General features: G+C 37.8%; 2 pseudogenes; one reads left to right on the top strand and one right to left on the bottom strand.

Moving 5' to 3' along the window:
• Positions 1-1,192: 1,192 nt before the first annotated feature.
• Positions 1,193-4,532, bottom strand: LOC122349262 (annotated as a pseudogene).
• A 1,554-nt stretch (positions 4,533-6,086) lies between these two features.
• Positions 6,087-16,591, top strand: LOC122349254 (annotated as a pseudogene).
• Positions 16,592-19,645: the final 3,054 nt, after the last annotated feature.

The following is a 19,645-nucleotide window of genomic DNA, read 5'->3' as shown; positions in this document are numbered from 1 at the left end:
GAGAGCCATCAGCCACTAAAGGCAGCAGAGTCGAGATCAGTGCTGGAGTCGAACACGCGTCTCATTACTTTTGGAAGCGGCTTGCTGTGAAATAACGCTGTAATCGCTTACCACCATATTATTTAGAATTAGTAAAAGGATCAAGAGCACAACTAAAGCAAACACTGATCTCCATGATGGTGGCATCATTTTAACCAGTAAAACGCCACCATCTGAGCTCTTCATCACTAATGCACAGTTATCATTTTATTAGTCCTCTTAATTATCTCATTAGCTTTTAAGTAGTTAACCCTTTTATAAGTCATCAGCAAAGTAATCAGATGCTGTACTCTGACCCAACGCTGGTCAAGAACAGAATTTATTATTAGCATTATTTATTAATGTTTTTTTGTCTTTCAGCTGGATAAGAAGAGACCATAGTGTTCAGGAAACACAGCAAAACATGTTATATTATTTCTGTATCTCTATAAAATGTATGCGGATCTCCAAAAGCCCTCAAAGTTGATACATAGAGTGCATAATCAAATGTTTTAATGTAAGTCTGTTTATGTTTTATTATTTTGCTCAGTTGAAATGTTTTCAGATGTTTTCAAGGCAGAAAATAAAGATCTGAAAAATCTAACTAGAATAGTTTGCACTCTTCTGTCATTCAGTATAAAAGCATAAATAGCAATACATTCAGAGATTGTTAGAAGTTCATGCATTATACTGCACTATAACCTACAGTACTGTAATCCTTAATCTATTTAACAGTTAATTACATAGGCAAATACAGTAAGTAACATATATAGGCAAATATAGGTAATAAGTCATTCAACTTGAGAGAGAAGTAGTTTTTTCTCGACTTATAATAAAGGTACAGACATTTAAAAAACAACAGTTTATTGTATTTATACAAATAAAAACATTACAGGATTTTTACTGCGTCCAAAGATAATGTATAAAATGCTCTAGTAATCATTAATGAGCTGTACTTTTCAACACTACGTTGTTTTATTATTAAACCTTTAGGAGCTCATGTATTAGTCATGCTGAGCACAGAGTAAAAATATTCTTGTACTTTTAAAAGAGAAAAGAAGAAGAAAAAGTGCAAATGTCTTTCATGCTCCAGCAGATACACTATTTACATAACTTTCATAACTTTCAAATTAAATCGGAGATGTAAACGGGCCGTCTGTAGTCAGTCCTGGTCTCATTTCCCTACGTTCTTGTAGAGGATCATGGAAAGCGACCATCGCTGCAATCTGTAAAACCAAAAATAAGGTGCAATATTGTAAAAAATAAATAATAGATGATTTGCACTAATAAGAGAATATTACTTAAGTCATTTAAGTCAGTTATTTCATCTCTACTTTTGGTAGAGAGGTGGAAGCCTTTCCTAAAGTAATTCAGACCATCAGTTCTGTATCATATACTTGAGTCGGTGATCATCACCGTGTTTGTCTTTATTGCATAGTGAAGACATTAATCTACAATCGAAGAGCGTGTTGAGTTCAAAATGAGATAAATACCTCTAAAGCGGCGATTCCCAAAGCCACCCGGCCAGCAGAGCGCGTTATCCTCGATCAGACTCACCAGCGCCTGGAGGCAGCCCTCGACCGCCTGCAAAGCAGAAACCACGCATCAATGCAACATCTGCATCTGCTAGAGACAGTTATGCATTATTTTAACCCAACGGGCTGAACCAGTGTGCCAAAATAACACAAATATCAGCTTGCTTGACAAACAAGTGAAGATGTGGGACCGTCATACACACGATAAATCGATTCAAAAATCTCACGCTGGTATAAGTTTGAACCCAAACGTACCTCTCTCTTTTCTTGGTCTTCATTGCACGGTCTTGAACTGTTAGGCGTAAGCAACACATGGTAGGATATACATTCATCATTACGAACTGAGAGTTCATGAAGTCAGTGTAGTTGTTATATCCGCAGCATTTCAGCTAGAAAATCGCACCACGTATAACAAACAGTTATTGGAGATTGTAATATCAGAGACATGATATCACGAGCATGAGCTCAGCATATCAGAGCGCCGTGCACCTCGGACATGGTGCTGTTCCAGACTGACGTGTAGCCATCATCCTCGCCGTAGTTATCCTCAATGCAGCCCAACAACTTTCTGTCCAATTTCATCCAGAGCTTTCTGAACCTGGAATGAGGTTAAAATGCACCTTCAGCCTCGGATTTTACTGATTCGTAAAGACGGATTAATTTCAATCACATATAGGACCATGGAATCATAAACTAGTCATATAATAAAAGTGCAGTGGATATTATATGTTTTTGTTTGTATATACAGACAGAATAAGCATCGTGGTTTCTTGTGAATTGTGAATATGAGAATATTTCCAGGAACAAATATAGTACAAAAATGTATACTTTTTCTACATTAGCTTTTAGAGAACGTACTTTGCTTTTTATGAAGATAGTGTTATTTCTGTTAGCTCCCACTTGCATGGAAATACAGACATTTCTGTAATGACATATCTTTAGGTTCGTGAGCGTGACGCTTGACGCTTTCTAGAAATCGTTCTTTGTGAGAGTAATCCCATAAAATAAATCTCATAGGTCAAATAATGGTAATAATAAAAGCGTGTCAAATATTAACCATTGGTCAAAAACAAAACTAAAGTAAATAAATAAATGAATATTTTTACAAGAAAATTCTATTTTAGAATTGTACTATAATTCAATACACTGCTTGCTGTTACTTGTTTGTTTTTTTGTACAGTTTTATTTTTTACCGTTTTTTTTTTTTTTTACAGTTTTTTTTTTTTTTTTTTTTTTTTAAGCGACTTCATCAGTGTGTTGGAGTGTATGTGCTTTTTGTTCTGGTGCGGCGCATCAGCTCTCACCAAAGGCTGAAAGACGAAGAGCACTATCGCGCTGCCACCTCCACGAGGAAGATGATGAGCACGATGCTGAAGAACTAGGAAAAAAAAGTTGAGAAATTCACCTTCTTGCCTGCATCCGTGAAAGTGAACGTTCACAGCGGCAAGCGAACACATCCGACGGAAAAGGGTTACCGCTCACCGAGAGCAGCATGCACGCTTGCTTTCCTTCACGCTCCGCGAGCATCCCAGGAAGCCCATGATGGTCAGAACGCTCCACGCCCGATCAGCACGTAGCGATGTTGGCCCAGCCCGGCCAGTTCGGCGACGCGTCTTCAATGTTCTCTAAAATGCCCAGAAGAGAGACTCTGTCCACCACCACCCAGATGCCTACCCCCAGAACAGCAGCTCCTGCCAGCTTCAACGAGGAAGAGCGAGACACTGGATGTCATTTTACAGTTTAATGAAACAATAAAATGCTTGGCGTGTGGAAAGTGACTGAAGCGGGCGTTTGTTCCATTGATAAAGGCTATTGTAGCTCGGTTTTTAAAGAGCAGCTAACAGATAAACGCGGTGGACTTGCGCTGTGCTACCTATTCTGGGACGAAATAAACAAATAAGTAAATCAAATTGATTGAGAAATCCTGAGAAGGCCAGACCTCAACGACGATCATACTCACAAAGATGACGCCATTGAAGATGAACATCATGACTTTGAGGAAACCCTTGCAGCACATTTTGGCAGATTTTTCCTTATTCCTAAATAAAAAAAAGTAAAAATAGAAAAGAAGGCAGATTATTTATTTATTTATTTATTTATTCACGTTACATGCAGGTACAGATGATGAATCTTAAGAACCTGTTATGACAATCAAAAGTTAAAATATTATTATTATTATTATTATTTCAAAATATAAACATACTTTTTGTTGCTGGAAAGGCATAAAGTAAAAAAAAAGAGTTGTTATAAAAGTTAATTGTGAAGTATGGCTGCTTTATCATCTGCTTCTCTGTAATTACGTCAGAACTGTACAGAAGTGAACCATAAAAAATATTGTGCACCATAAAAAAAATACTTTGGTGAGTAGCCTACACAATACAGAAACCTGAGGATCACTAGCTAAAGATTAATAGACGGCTGCTCCACTTCCTGCTGACAGACACTGGAATGAATAAATACGACTTTATCTGTTTCTGAGGTGTATTTGACGAACAATCATCATTCTGAAGTCACCTGGGCGGTTACTTCCTGTACATGTAGAGGAGGACGTTTGTTGGTGTTCTCAGTAAACATGTTTCTGACTCAATGTGTGTGTGTGTGTGTGTGTCTGTGAGTGTGTGTGTGTGTGTGTGTGTGTGTGTGTGTGTGTGTGTGTGTGTGTGTGTGTGTGTGTGTGTGTGTGTGTGTGTGATTAAGACAGAAGCAGTCAGAGCTATTGAGATTTTATGTTACCAAAACTATGAATCAATCTCGCTTTCTATTAGTTTGTTTCTATAAATAAGAATAAATTTCCCGTCTTACAAATCTACGATGACGGAAACTGAACCGTTGGGTAGTTTTAACCCTGACAGCCATGTTTGCTCGATGTAATTAATACTTAATCTCTGTTGTGTTGCGTGCGTGGAAGAACAGATGAAGTCCTACCTGTCCACAGGTGAATGAATGATGCTCTCAGGTGTGTGAGACGGATCTGAAGTCCCAGACGTGGTCAGACTGAAGTATCTGCTGGGGGCGGGGCTTAAATTACAAACACACCTCGTGTTTTTTCCCAGAAAGACTTCCTTATGGATAAAGCTTTTATGGCATGAGGTTTAGATCGAAGCCAGCTGATGATACGGTCAAGGAAATGCTACTTTTATTGAAATCTTTTGAAAGACCTTCGTACCATATGCAGTGCAGGAAAACTCATGTAGGCCAACAAACAAAACACGCTAATGTTCAATGTTTGTGTGTGTGTGCACGCAAAAATGTTTCGTTCTTAATTTGCATTTGTTGTAATTCAATTGCGTAACGATTTCCCATCCATTTAGACTGAATAGAAAATATAATGCCGCCTGAGGGTTAAACGAAACACAAGAAGTACAACCGACAACCGATGAAAACGAAATCAGAGATAAAAAGTAGACATTGAACTTCTGAAGATCTGGGCCCGTATCCTTAAAGATTCAAAGCATCCTCCTGATTAGAGAGCTCCAGTAATTTAAAAAATGCTAACTAGGAGTTTTAGCTTTAAAGCTATTCAGGACGAATCTGAGAGCAGCTCAGAGGAAAAGAGAAACCGTTTATCTCAGTGAGGAGGAGGCGAGGTTGACCTCATTTGGTAGATATGACACCGTCGTTCTTGGTTGTCCAAGAAGGAAAGTAGTAGCTTCTTATTCTCTTTCATGTATTGTGTGCAACACATTTTTCCCTTCCTCTTCATGTTTTGTCCATTTTCTTCACTGCTAGAGAAGTCTCTTAAAAGTTCTTGTTCGTACTCCTAACAATGTCGGGACATAAGGGTTTGAGGGTTAAGATGCTTTCTGAATTTTCTTAGAATTTTGCAACCCAACCATTGACTACTGACGTTATGTCTGTAAGACTTCTGGAGAATTAACAGAGATGGTATTTTGCTTCCTTTGAAATCACCATCCAAGTGTTTCCTTGTTTTGGGTTAGTGGCGGTTATGTTGAACTGGTTGTTTTAATTGCGAGTTTACATAAAACACATATAGCACCAACAAACCCACTGACCTCATTTGGAGGTCTGAGTGTATAAACGTCGTATTGCCTTAACGGTATCATAAAAATCTGATCATTTGAGTTACTAATCATTTTGTGCACAAACAGTTTTCGCAGACTTCAAGATTCAGCTCATGAATCTCAACGACGGTCAGCAAAACGTTTCATGTTGTAATGCATTTCTGGGTACCAGCATTAGTACAAGACTCTGCCACGAATCCCAGCATGAATAAACAATCCAGCGATTATGATTGTCCAATTATGAATTACTTTTGTTGTGAATTTTTAATAGCTCGTTTTGTATTTTTTTGATTGTCTCACTGTTGAGGGTCATACACCGATTCTCATAGAAGCCCGTAATCTAAATGGATTAAAAGTGCATAAAATTGAAATAAACATGAAACATTTTTTGAGGCCGCCTGAAAGGAAGATCTTCGTATATTTCTCCTTTTTTTGCCACAAACCAAGAGACTTATTGAGAAAGAGGAAGTTAAATCATATTGGTTTACATGATGTGGTTCAGACTGTGTGTGTTCTGATCTCAGTATTTGTCATTCAGGCTTTAGGAGCACGGTAAGACAGACTTTATATCTCTCTTTTGGTCTAAAATCTGTTTTTATGTATTTTTTTCCAAACATATTATCAGCTGTTCACGTGATAATGTACAATCATTCAGTAAGCAACAGGACTGTGACAAGTTTTATACAGCTAAAATCCTCAGACGAGAAAAAAATGTGATTAGTAGTAATAAAAAAACATCAACATCATGCATTAAAAAATGTATAAATAATACTTTTTCTCTTCTTAATTCAATGCTTATGTTCACGGCATATAATTTCTATTTCCAACATTTATGATAAAGATCCAGGTCACAGTAAAACAACAAAACCTATGCTATAAAAGGAGTTTAAAGGAATTTGAAATGGTTATTTTAAGGATTTTTAAAGAAAAATACATTTTATTGAAGTTTAATGGTGGCTCGACTTGGGTTCATTCCTTGAAAAACACACATAGGGTTTTTCCAGCTATAAAGGAAATAATGCAATTAATGATGTCGTTTTAAATATCCACTGCATATTTGTTGTAGTTATTGTATTGCTGAAGTTTGTCAGAATGGCTGCTGCTATTTTGATCTACCTGCTCATGATTCACGGTGAGTCACGGCATCTGTTCTCTCCGTAGACACAGCGTAGATTTGTCTAGCACTCACTTCAAAATAAATCAATTATCATAATAAATGGTTTTAAATATAAAATACACATAAAACTGTGTAATTTGATAATATGTTAAAGCCTTAAATCAATATAAGTGGCACTTAGTGTTAATTCTTTGTTTCAGGTGTATCTAGTGTTGGTTGGTCTGTGAGATACAATCCTTCACACATCTGTGCTCTAAAGAACTCATCAGTGATAATGAACTGCACTTATACATACCCTCCTGGACATCACATCAAGAAAGTGTTCTGGATCAAAACACTTGTTAAAGAATCAAGTGAAGAGAAAAATATGAGGGCATCCAAATCTATTCAAGGACCCTGAATACAGTCAGAGGTTTCAGTATCTGGGAGATAAACAGAAGAACTGCACCATGAGACTGAGTCATGTGACACAGAAAGATGAACACAAGTACTATTTCAGATTCATCACTGATAAGGACAAATGGATTGGTCTTCCAGGAGTGACTCTTACTGTGACAGGTGACTCTGATGAGGTTTCTCTCTTCTTGAATAATAATCAGTGTATGATATAATGTGTGTGTTGTGTTCAGATCTTCAGGTGGAGTCTCCTGAGAGAGTGACAGAGGGAGATTCAGTCCGTCTGACATGTAAAAGCAGCTGCGCTCTGACTGACAGAGCAACATTCATCTGGTACAGAAACTCACAGCCATTAACTGAGAGAAGAGACAGAAACAATATACTCCTGCTGCAGTCAGTCAGAAGAGAGGATGCAGGCAGATATAGCTGTGATGTACAAGAACGCAATCACTATCTCAGATCACCTGCTGTTTATCTCAATGTCATGTGTGAGTACAGATTCATTAATTCTGTTTTTTTTTTTGTTAAATGGTGATTGTGTTTGAATGGCATGAATTAAAGGAGGGCTATTATGTCAAAATGTATTTGAGGTGGTCAGTTTTCTGTATTATGGCTCACCACCACAAAGAAATCAATGTAAATCAATGTAAACACTGATAACTGCAGTCATTGTGCTTGAATCTCGATGCTCAGCTACAGTGTTTTCATTACCTGTATTGTTGTCCACAACACTGCAGGGGCAGGACATAAGCGGAAAACAATAAATATTAGATCGCATCTAGGCTCCATGATCAATATTTTCGACGCATTCAGGTTAAAATCAAATTTATTTTAATATTGGAAAATATACTGCCCCTATTTGACATTTGAGAGTGGTCTAATCGCATTATATAAAAGGCCAAATTGTATAAACACAATATTGATTGATTGTTTTTAGCTATAAATATAATGATGAAGATATAGTTCTATAAAAAAGAATGTTAAAGAATAGATATTCCACTCCACAGAGAAACGATATTGTTTGTATAATCAGAATCAGAATCCATCCTGCTACAGTTTGAGAATTTAAAGGAGCAGACATACGTACTTAGAATAATTAATCACTTTATAGAGTGATTAATAGAGTGAAAGTAATGTTTAATGCCGAAATTAAACATTTGATCATTTTATTAAATGCAGAGATGGTGTCTGTAACCAAATCAACAATAATCGCTAGAAATTAAGTGAAATTAAAGAGGCGACAGCGGCAAAGAACCAAAACCCCATCCTTTTCAGAATGGAGAAAAAAAAAACGTTGGGAGAAACCAGGCTCAGTTGAGGCCAGTTCTCTTCTGGTGTCCAATGATGGTCATCTCTTGATGCAGATCAACCATCTGATCTGGATACGAACTGAGGAACCGAATAAGAAAGAAACAGCCATTCTTTTATGATGTTATGGTGTTATGGGGAGTGTTCAACCCATTAACAGATTTGTAGGCTATGTTAAAGATACGTGTCTTTAATCTAGATTTAAGCTGAAAGAGTGTGTCTGCCTCCTGAACCATGTTAGGAGATTGCTTCAGACTTAAATAAGAAAATAATCTGCCACCCCAGTTTTAGAATGCAGCGAACGTGCGCTGATTTGTATAATACATTATGAAACGCACCTATATCTCGTAATTATGAAAGCTATGAAAATGACCTGCATGAGGTATTAACCCAAACACTCTGAGGACATCAGAGATATATTTTCATCCTGTAAAAGGCACATAATAGGACACCTTAAGGAATCAATATGTTTTCTTTATAGATGCACCAAAATATGTTTCTTTGTACATCAATCCATCCGGTGAAATAATGGAGGAGGTTCAGTGACTCTGATCTGCAGCAGTGATTCAAACCCACCTGCAGAAATCAGCTGGTTTAAAGGAAAAACACTCGTTAGATCTGGAAGAATCTACGACATCTCAAAGATCAGATCTGATCACAGTGGAGAATACAAGTGCAAGTCCAGAAATAAACATGGAGAGAAATACTCTGAAGCTGTGACTTTAAATGTCATGTGTGAGTTATTCATATAAAAAGATGCTAATTTTCTTACTTTGGTTCACATTAGTCAATTAAAAATGTGTTCGATTTGCTGATTGTTGCTAGACCACGCCCAGAAACGTTTGATGTCCATTCAGTCTGGTCTGTTCTGGGAGGGAGATTCAGTGACTCTGATCTGCAGCAGTGACTCAAACCCACCTGCTCTGAACTTCTTCTGGTTTAAGGAGAATCAAAGCTCATCTGTTGGATCTGGACAGAGTTTCAGTGCACTACAGAGTGGACGCTTCTACTGTGAGGCTCACAATCAACACGGATCTCAGAGATCAGACGCTGTTTCTGTCACTGTTAAAGGTAGAGCAGCTCGTTTACTTACACGACTCTTTCTGAAGTAAATCAAATGAATCTGTTCAGATGTTTTACTCTCTTGTCTCTGTTGTAGGACGTCCGGTGATACTGTATATATCCATTGGAGCAGTTTGTGGAGCTGCAGTTATCATCATACTGCTGATTTTGTAAGATATATATGTGTGTGTGTGTGTGTGCGTGTGTGTGGTACTAGTGTGTATAAATGACTGAGAAGGTTGTGAATGTCGCAAAAGTAGTTTAAATCATGGTACGTTTGTGCTGGTTTGAGCAGTGAAGATTTTCATTTGTACTGCTTTGGTTTATCAGATCTAAAATATTTATGTAAATGTCATTCTCAGGTCACTCAGCACCCCCACATGCTCTAAATTCAACCCCAAAAATTTGTCTGTTTGCGCGTCATTTGGACCAGTAAAAGTTTCGCCAAAATAGGCTCAATAGGCCTGCATTTACCACGCTACTGTGAACCTCAATGGTCTCTGAATACTGAGGCTGCATGAACAAATAAGTTGATGCTGAGTGCCATTGCATTAAAATATTTTGATTCAAAAGTGGCAGCATAAATTGTTGCATCTTGCAGCATGGCTGGGAACATAATAATCCTTCCTGCTATCTCACAAAATCAAGGTTTATACAAATTGTGTTAAGGTTTATACACATTGGTTTATACACATTGTGTTTACCATGTTGTGGGGAAAAATATCCAACATTGTTGGCAGGACACAACTAACCTAGACAGAGACACGGGTTCTTCCAACGCCTCCAAGTCTTCTTGTTGTTGAAAGAATGAGACACACAGGATCCTAGTTGGCATGAGCTCTTAGGACCCCTCTGAAAAAAGAGGTAGTACAAGCCGCATCATACGTCAAGGCAGAAGTTTCTTGGCGATATGCATGCGGCTGTTTGCCGGAAGTTAGGTATTTCGGTTATAATTTCAAAATTATAAGGTTTTGAAAAAAAAAAAAAACATGTATCTCCTTCAAAGGACATGCGATAACCCCCCAGAGGTGTACAGGTTAATGTTACCTTGCAGTATATCCGATTGACAGAGCTTCAAAAAAATCCATGAGCATTACCAAGCTTAAAAGGGCCGGGTTAAATTAAAAAAATACAAAGAGAGAAGAAAGTCATATACACACATATACAGGATGGCTTGGGAGAGAGTAAAATATGCTGTAATTTTCATTTTTGAGTGAACATGCCACTGGAAATATGTTCTCTTAGACAAATTTAACTTGAATAGGCTCTCCAAAGCATGTTAAACACAATGTAAGTAAACCTATCGAAAGGACCCGGGTAGATACATAAGATTTCATCTCATTCAAAACAGCACTTTCTGATTGACTGTAATTGTGTCGGTAATTGTCTTTAAAGGAGAAACAGATGGATTAAAAACAAAAACGGTGCACAGGTGAGAAAAAAAATCCAAATGTTATCAGTAGTTTACTGATCGTACGTAATGTAGTCTTTATATATTGAGTTTTTCTCTCCATTCTGCTTTTTTCCATTAATGGCAAAGATGAATTATTCCAGACCTCGTGATGCCGGACACAAAGCTTGCAATGCTGAATCGACGGATCCTGTGTATGAGAATGTAACGGTAGGTATTGTAGCTGAGGATTTCAAAAGACTAAAAACGAAGTGTCTTATGAACACTTAATTCAGCGCTTAATATGCATTGTCTCTTTATTCATAAAGGCTCCAACTCTTCATGGCTCTAATATTCATAAACCTGAACCGGACTCTGTGTATGAAAATATTCCAGTAAGTAGAACACCTACTGTTCCTAATGTGTCCTAATGATCTTAAATTTTATTTCATTTAATTATTTTTCATTAATATTTTCATGTCCTTTCTGGCTTTCTTTCTTTCTGTAGTATTAAGAAGAAGAAGAAGAAGAAGAAGATGTAGTGTTTTGGACTCACAGCAACATTTTACAGCTTTTATAAATCACTTTGCGTGTGGAGACCTGAATGACTGATGGAAGCGTCATGATATGGCTGTAAAAGTAATTTGCTGATTCTATTGGCTAAAACAGTAATCACTTAAGGGTGTTTTTGTAAAGCCTTTTGATTGTTAATACTTTAATATGTATCTGTATATTTGTCATGTTTTGCATTAAAGGCAGGTTTTTAGTCGTTCAGATTTCAGAAGATATATCATATGCTAACTTTCCAATTATCATGTCCTTAGTATATAGTAACTTGAGTTCCAATTCAATGTTAGGTTTTTATTTATTCTCTGATGATGAAAACAGATTGAAAAGATGGCACTTCTTGAGTGAATAACTCTCATATCAGAAGCTGGACCAAGATGGGTAGAGTAGCGAAACTATACTCAAGTGATAGTGCTCTATAGAAATATTTACTCAAGTAAACGTAAAATTAATTGACAAAAATGAATAATCCAGTATGCAATGCTTACTTCTCCCAATCTAGTTGATACCAGTAGATAAAAAAATTAGCCCAAAAAGTCCATCACAATATGAAAGTGAACTTTTATTTTACGCCAACATTGAGGTAATCAGTGGATCATTACCTTTTATCGAGTCAAAAAGAATCCAAATCCATTTCAAGGAAAGTCCTTCACATTGCTCCCATATTTGTAAAAATCTCAAAAGCTGCTGGCTTTAAAGTCACATCTTAACATTTTAAATCTGCGATAAAATTAGCATCAACTGTCTCAAAAATGTTTATTCTTACACTCAAACAACATTTAAAGCATTTACTTCAGGTTTGTCCAATCGATGCCTGTGTGGGGTCCTAAATGTGCCTCTCAGGACTGTTTTTATAACAGCAGCTGCAGTGATGCTATGACTTTAACAACTTCTGATTGGCTTTTTTGCTTAGGAGGCGGGACTTCTATTACTAGAGCTGCCACAATGGCCCTGCGTCCTAATATCGTACTATCCACCCTATCTGCCCTAAATAGCTTACTAAATAGTATGCATTTGCGATACTTGGCCATGTATTTAGGCCTCAAGCTTCACTCTGACTTCCTCTTCCTGAGTGTGATGTTTATCAGCGTCACATGACCACAGCGTCCACAAACGAGTGATGCTGCGTACAGGCAGACGCACAGACACTATCTAGATTCTTCATCAGTGTCTTGTAAGTATCTCTGAGTTTTAGCAAATGCACAGTTATGAATAAAGTTGGTTATTGAGGCAGTTATTTTCTCTTAAGTTCTCTTAGGTTCCTCGTTATTGTTATTTGTATGCAACTGATTAATACGGTTACACCCCCAAAGCTTCTGCTTTCTTAGCTCTGTAGCTGAGGTGTGAAAATCATGCTAAATATAATGTGTTAATCATGTGACATTTAGAGCACAAAATTAACAGTGTCAGTTTCATCCTGATCATTTATACTGCTTTGACTGGTGATGAAATGGGTAAGACGATTTTATATTTATTTTTACGCAAATATCTTACGCGTTGGAGATTGGTTGCGGCTAGTTGTCACACGGCTGTATCTCAGTAAAATGCCTCGATCAAAATCCTTATTATTCTGTTACAGAAAGACATAGTAACTGAAGATTGAAAAATTCTACTGCATTCTCGGGGCAAGGGTTGGGGCAATGTGTCATGAACTGTGTTCAGTTCATTTTTCTGCTGAGCAATAGCAGTGATGATATTCATTAGACTTTTATACTCAAGACTTAAAATTGTGCATCTGCACAGAAAGAGTTTTAAATAAACCTTAGATGTAAAGTACTATGGGTGTGATAGCTGGGGCTAGTGTTTGGGTGTGAGTGTGTGTGTGTGTGTGTGTGTGTGCAGTATATGTATATATATTTGTACACACTGCTACTAGGTGTGATAACTGGGGCTAGTGTGTGTGTGTACATAAATTATATTTCTAAATAAAATTAAGAGCTTTTGTTTTGCCAGCATTTTTGACGCCTCCGTAATACAGAAGTAGAAACTAAAGAAAAAATATATTTTTCTGTGAAAATTAAACTGTATTGTTTTTATATGTCATTTTTAAATTGTGTTTCATTCTATGCTGATTCCAGTCAGAATGGTTTTTCTTCTCCTGATCTTTCTGATTGTGATCCACAGTGAGTGCCTGCAACAAAAATGCTTAACACTACGTTCTCCTTATGCGCAAGCTGCTGCTTAATTCAGTGTGATTTTATTTAGGGGGTTACAGTCAGAAGGAGAATGTGAGATACAGTCCTCCACACATCTGTGCACTAAAGAACTCATCAGTGATAATCAACTGCAATTTTACGTACCCTCCTGAACGTTCTATCATGAAAACGTTCTGGACCAAAACAAAAAATAGGAATACTGATAACGAGTTTCCAGATCTGTCTGAGGACCCTGAATACAGTCAGAGGCTTCAGTATCTGGGAGATAAACAGAAGAACTGCACCATGAGACTGAGTCATGTGACACAGAAAGATGAACACAAGTACTATTTCAGATTCATCACTGATAAAGCCAATGTGAAATGGCTTGGTGAACCAGGAGTGACTCTTACTGTTTTAGGTGACTCTGATGAGGTTTCTCTCTTCTTGAATAATAATCAGTGTATGATATAATGTGTGTGTTGTGTTCAGATCTTCAGGTGGAGTCTCCTGAGAGAGTGACAGAGGAGATTCAGTCCGTCTGACATGTAAAGCAGCTGCGCTCTGACTGACAGAGCAACATTCATCTGGTACAGAAACTCACAGCCATTAACTGAGAGAAGAGACAGAAACAATATACTCCTGCTGCAGTCAGTCAGAAGAGAGGATGCAGGCAGATATAGCTGTGTCTACAGGAACACACTTACATCTCTCCTGAGGTTCATCTCAATGTCGTGTGTGAGTACAGATTCTAAAATGTGTTTTTTAATTTGTTTGATTTTATGTCTGTTCATATTCATAACTATACTCTTTATTTATTGTCTATTTAAGACCCACCCAGGAACGTCTCTGTGTTCATGAATGGATCTGGTGAAATAGTGGAGGGAGATTCAGTGACTCTGATCTGCAGCAGTGATTCAAACCCACCTGCAGAAATCAGCTGGATTAAAGGAGGAACAACTGTAGGATCTGGAAGAATCTACAACATCTCAAAGATCAGATCTGATCACAGAGAAGAATACAAGTGCAAGTCCAGAAATGAACATGGAGAGAAATACTCTGAAGCTGTGACTTTAAGCGTCATGTGTGAGTTAGTGAGTTCAGTAACTATCACATTAAATTATTTTTTTTATATGATTGTTAGTGATATTTGCCTATTTTAGATCCTCCCAGGAACATCTCTGTCTCCATCATTCAGTCTGTTTATTTCTGGGAAAGTGATTCATTGATCTGCAGCAGTGATTCAAACCCACCTGCTCTGAACTTCTTCTGGTTTAAGGAGAATCAAAGCTCATCTGTTGGATCTGGACAGAGTTTCAGTGCACTACAGAGTGGACGCTTCTACTGTGAGGCTCACAATCAACACGGATCTCAGAGATCAGACGCTGTTTCTGTCACTGTTAAAGGTAGAGCAGCTTGTTTACTTACATGACTCTTTCTGAAGCAAATCAAATGAATCTGTTCAGATGTTTTACTCTCTTGTCTCTGTTGTAGGACGTCCGGTGATACTGTATATATCCATCGGAGGGGTTTGTGGAGCTGCAGTTATCATCATACTGCTGATTTTGTACGATATATATGTGTGGTATAGTGTGTGTAAATGAGTGAGAATTCACATTAATAGCTCCTAGGTATTGCTTAAGGATGTCTGAGGCTTACATTATAACTGAGAAAACATTCCCATTGCTAAACGTAGCCTGAGGCAATGAGAACAAGCAATGTTTTTACTATGATTGACTGTTCATCAAAAAGAAGTCATATGCTCCTAGAATGGCTCGGGGGTGAGTAAAATATGGTGTAATTTTCATTTTTGGGTCAACTATTCTTTTACGAAGAACGATTCTGATGACATGGAATTAAACCTAAATAGCAGTCAGCTCTAGATGAAATTTGTTTGTTTGTGCAGCAACACAAACCTTTGTCAAATCAGGCTCCAGGATTCAGAGAAACGGTGTTCCCCAGAGCATAGTGAACACAATGTGACTCAACCTATCACAAGGGGACCGTGTTTCATCACGTCCCAGCCCATCCTATAGAGAAATGTCATTTGTTTAAAGTCATAGCTTCTGATTGGCTGCAATTGTGTTTTTACAGATGGATTAAAAACAGAAATAATGCACAGAATGCTCAGGTGAGAAAAAATTGTTATCAGTAGTTTACTGACCAGGTAATTCTGCATGTTGTTTAAACAAATTACTTATTTTCTCTATTCTTTTCTTTTAGACAAAGATAAATCATGACGGCCCGCACAAAGCTTGCAATGTTGAAATGACTGATCCTGTGTATGAGAATGTAAGTATTCCGGCTGAGGATTTCCTATAAAACACTAAACATCAGCTTTGGTCAAAAAGAAATTAAACGCTCTTTAATGTCAGCATATAAGTCTGTGGATATTTAAATAAAACAGTGCTGAATATACTTTGTCTCTTCGTTCATAAAGGCTCCTCGTCATGGCTCTAATGTTCATAAACCTGATCTGGACTCATCTGTGTATGAAAATATTCCAGTAAGTAGAACACCTACTACATAGAGATAAAACACAATCTAGTAGCCTTATTAATGACTAATGTTATCATTATTTGAATATTTCTCTATTAACATTTCCACTTTCTTTTTTTATTAAGAAGAAGAAGAAGAGGATGTAGTGTTTTGGACTCACAGAAACATTTTACAGCTTTTACAAGTTTACCAATATTGAGAAGAGCATCATTATATGGCTGAAGTTATTTGTGGATCATATGGGTTAAAAATAGCAGTTAAGGGTTAATGAATTGTAAAAAAATATGTAATCGCTTTGCTCTCTTGTGTTGTTCTTTTGGGACATATGTTGTTGACGTCTGGTTGGAATAAAATAAGAAACAGCTCGGTTAGCCACAAGTCATCATCAGAGTGACGGTGATGTATAATGATGAGATTAAACACTTCATTTTCAGTTAAAGGCAATACATTATTGAATTCAGAGATATTATTATAGCCCAGTTTCGCTAAAATAGAATCTTTGCTAGAACTTGGGAGAAACTAGACTCAGTTGAGGGCCTCTGACCAGACCAGTTTTAAAGAAGTAAACTAATAGTACATTTGAATAAACTTCTTTTGTAAGAGAAATCGTTTGAACTTTGTGTCTGTCATTATCATTACAGATAGAACAGATAGACAGCATCATTTCGTTCAATGCTATCTTTCACGGCAACCTTGCTTCTATTTTGCTTTTTCTGGCAGATCTTTACAGATTATTCACTCACAATGTACAGCCGTTTATTCATTTCAGCCGTTTCCGAACGCAGGCTGTGCACCTGACCAGTTTAAACAGTTTAGAAGGGGTTAAACTACACTCTCTTTAGCCTCTATTCAACTGATAAAAACACCCATGGTTCAAATAAACACAGTGGGTTTTGTGTCAATCAAATGTAAATATCTGGGAAAGAAGCAGCATGTTTATCAATATACTACCCTTATAACAACCATTCATAATACATAAATAAAAACTTTAAAGTTGGATATAAATACTGATCTCTGGCATCAAAACCGATCAAATCACCTCTGTGATTGTAACTGTTGTATACAACTTATATTAACTTTTGAGGAATACATTGATCAAATTTTGGAAGGCCATAGGGTCAAACCCTGAACTGGACTAGATCCAAAAAGCATCAGTGTGAACACAAAGTGGTCTGAGACAGTATTACTGCTATCACTATCTTCTTTCAGGAACAGTAGGGCCTTTCATACCACTTTAGTTGTACTAGGAAAATTTGTCACTAATTATTTCCCAGTACCATTTAACCAACATGAACAAGAGTAGGATTGAGAACGCTGTGATGGGAGCTGTGTTTCTGTTGTGTATCGTGGGTTTCAAAATATGGGTTTGAAATGCCGACTTATTCAATCAGGGAATTAGGGTTACATGCGTAACTGAGAAGTTCCCTGTCTGTCAGTCAATACGACTTATGTTGTGACGACAGACTGGTGTCCATATGGAACACACCACAACCTGAACCTTGCATATAGCACTACAAAAGGCCAGGCATGTCAGGCAAATGCTATGCAAGATCGTAAACTTCCCTCGCTGACCTTGGCACCCGCATGGACCAACAGTGAGTACATTGGTGCTGGATAGGCCAAACCGTAGTTCCTAAGATATATAAGGGATTTTGACCTTCAAGTCCTTCGACCTTTCGGGGGCAAAGCGTACCAATATCGGGTTCTTCCATTTGGCCTTGCTCTCTCACCCTGGACGTTTACGAAGTGTGCCTGTACGCTTTCTCTACTTCCTGGAGTCCTGGAGGAAGTGTGTTGGGACATGGTAAGCCTACTTCTTGTAGCGCCATTCTGGCCAGGCCTGGTATGGTTCTCGGACCTGAGGGCCCTCCTAGATGGGTCTCCGTGAGACATTCCAGTCATGAGGGATCTCCTCTCATAGGCAGGGGGCACCATTGTGCACCCTCGCCTGGAGTTGTGGAGGCTGTGGGTGTGGCCTCTGAGGGGGCACAGCTCATAACCTCAAGTCTTTCAACCAAGGTTGTAGAGACCATCTTCTAGTCGAGAACTCCATCCACGAGGAAACTATATGCCCTGAAGTGGAAGCTTTTCACTTCATGGTGTAGAGGCTGCCATCTCAATCCAGTTAACTGCCCCATTGGTACAGCGCCCTACAGGCGAAATTCTCCACCGAACTCTCCTACACTACCCAAAAGGTGGCATGTTTCCTCTGCGGTGCACTGAGGTTGAGACCAACTTGTCCCAACTTGGGATCTGGCTGTGGTGTTAGAGGCCATTTGAGTGTGAAAACACCCACAGACATCAGTTCGCACCATAACGGTGATACAGCAGCAGCATTTTTCACACCTAGCTCAGTACAGAGAAAACTATATTCAGACTTACGATGCATTACAGGACAAGACAACTGACAGAATAAAAGCTCTCAAAAGTTCTCAATAAACAACTTCAGATGAATCAATCATTCATTAGTATGCATCAGAAAGTTGTTTATTTATTTCAGTAACTGATCAATATAAATCTGGGAATTAATTGAAGGTTTAAAAAATTCAAAGCATATTGCGTATTTGGTAACGTTATTGAAAACAAAACATGAACATAAACATAAACTTTCTCTCATTTCAGATTTCATTGGCCTTTAATGTACTGCTAAAATGCTTCTTCTGGTTTATCAGCACTATCTGAGGTGTCAAAAATGATATTAAAATAGATACTGTTAATCATGTGACATTTAGGGTGTGAAAACACTACTGCTGGTTGCTGTTATCATCTTTGATCATTTTTGTAGCACTGTCACAGTTCATGAGTGTTGGTGAAATCGATAAGTAGGCTACTTGATTTTACTTGATTTTACTTGATTTTTCTAAATAATACATCTAGAGGACGTAATTGCAGACGTCAAATAGATGTCTCCTAGATGTACGTGTGCTCTCAGGGTAGACTGCTGCCCCAGTTTCCCAACGTGAAGGAAACGGGAGTGCAGCGGGTCGTCCTCAGGCCTTTACTGGTAGTCAAAACAGTCCACCATTTCAGACGATCTTGAAACGCACAGCTTTTAAAGTTTGACCAACTTCACAGAAGCACAGATACTCCACCCATTCAAGCAAATTGAAAGTGAAAGTAAAGGGTTGTTGAGGAGCTACCACCACACCATATGCAGTGCTGCATGAAAGTTTGTGACTTTTACCCCTTTTTTTCATACTCAGCGTAAGAAGAGGATTTGGACACAAAGCTAACATTTTACAAACTGATTTGTTAGAAGACCTGAATGACTGTCCTGATGTCCTTTGATGGTAACAAAGAGTTAAAAAAGGGTGTAATCATCATCAATGTTCATCAACAAACTTACTAATTAGCACATTATCGGGAAAGGCGATTTGCAAAGATTCGTTAAAGGAGTTGGCTGTTCAGATATGTGTTCAATATGTGTTCAGATGAGTCATAATTGTTCTGCATTGCTTTGAACGCGTCCTGAATGAAGTCTGCTCTCGCGCAAGATATTAACTCCACAACGCAAGCAACTGCAGTGATTTTTTTGAGAATGCTTACATTCTGATATTATTATGCATAATATTATTCGCTGATAATGTAAATGCTAA

Source organism: Puntigrus tetrazona, chromosome 1, assembly GCF_018831695.1.
Source record: "Puntigrus tetrazona isolate hp1 chromosome 1, ASM1883169v1, whole genome shotgun sequence".
NCBI classification, from domain to species: Eukaryota; Metazoa; Chordata; class Actinopteri; order Cypriniformes; family Cyprinidae; genus Puntigrus; species Puntigrus tetrazona.
The sequence above is the reverse complement of the archived record's forward strand: the minus strand, read 5'-3'. Positions and strand labels throughout refer to the sequence as shown.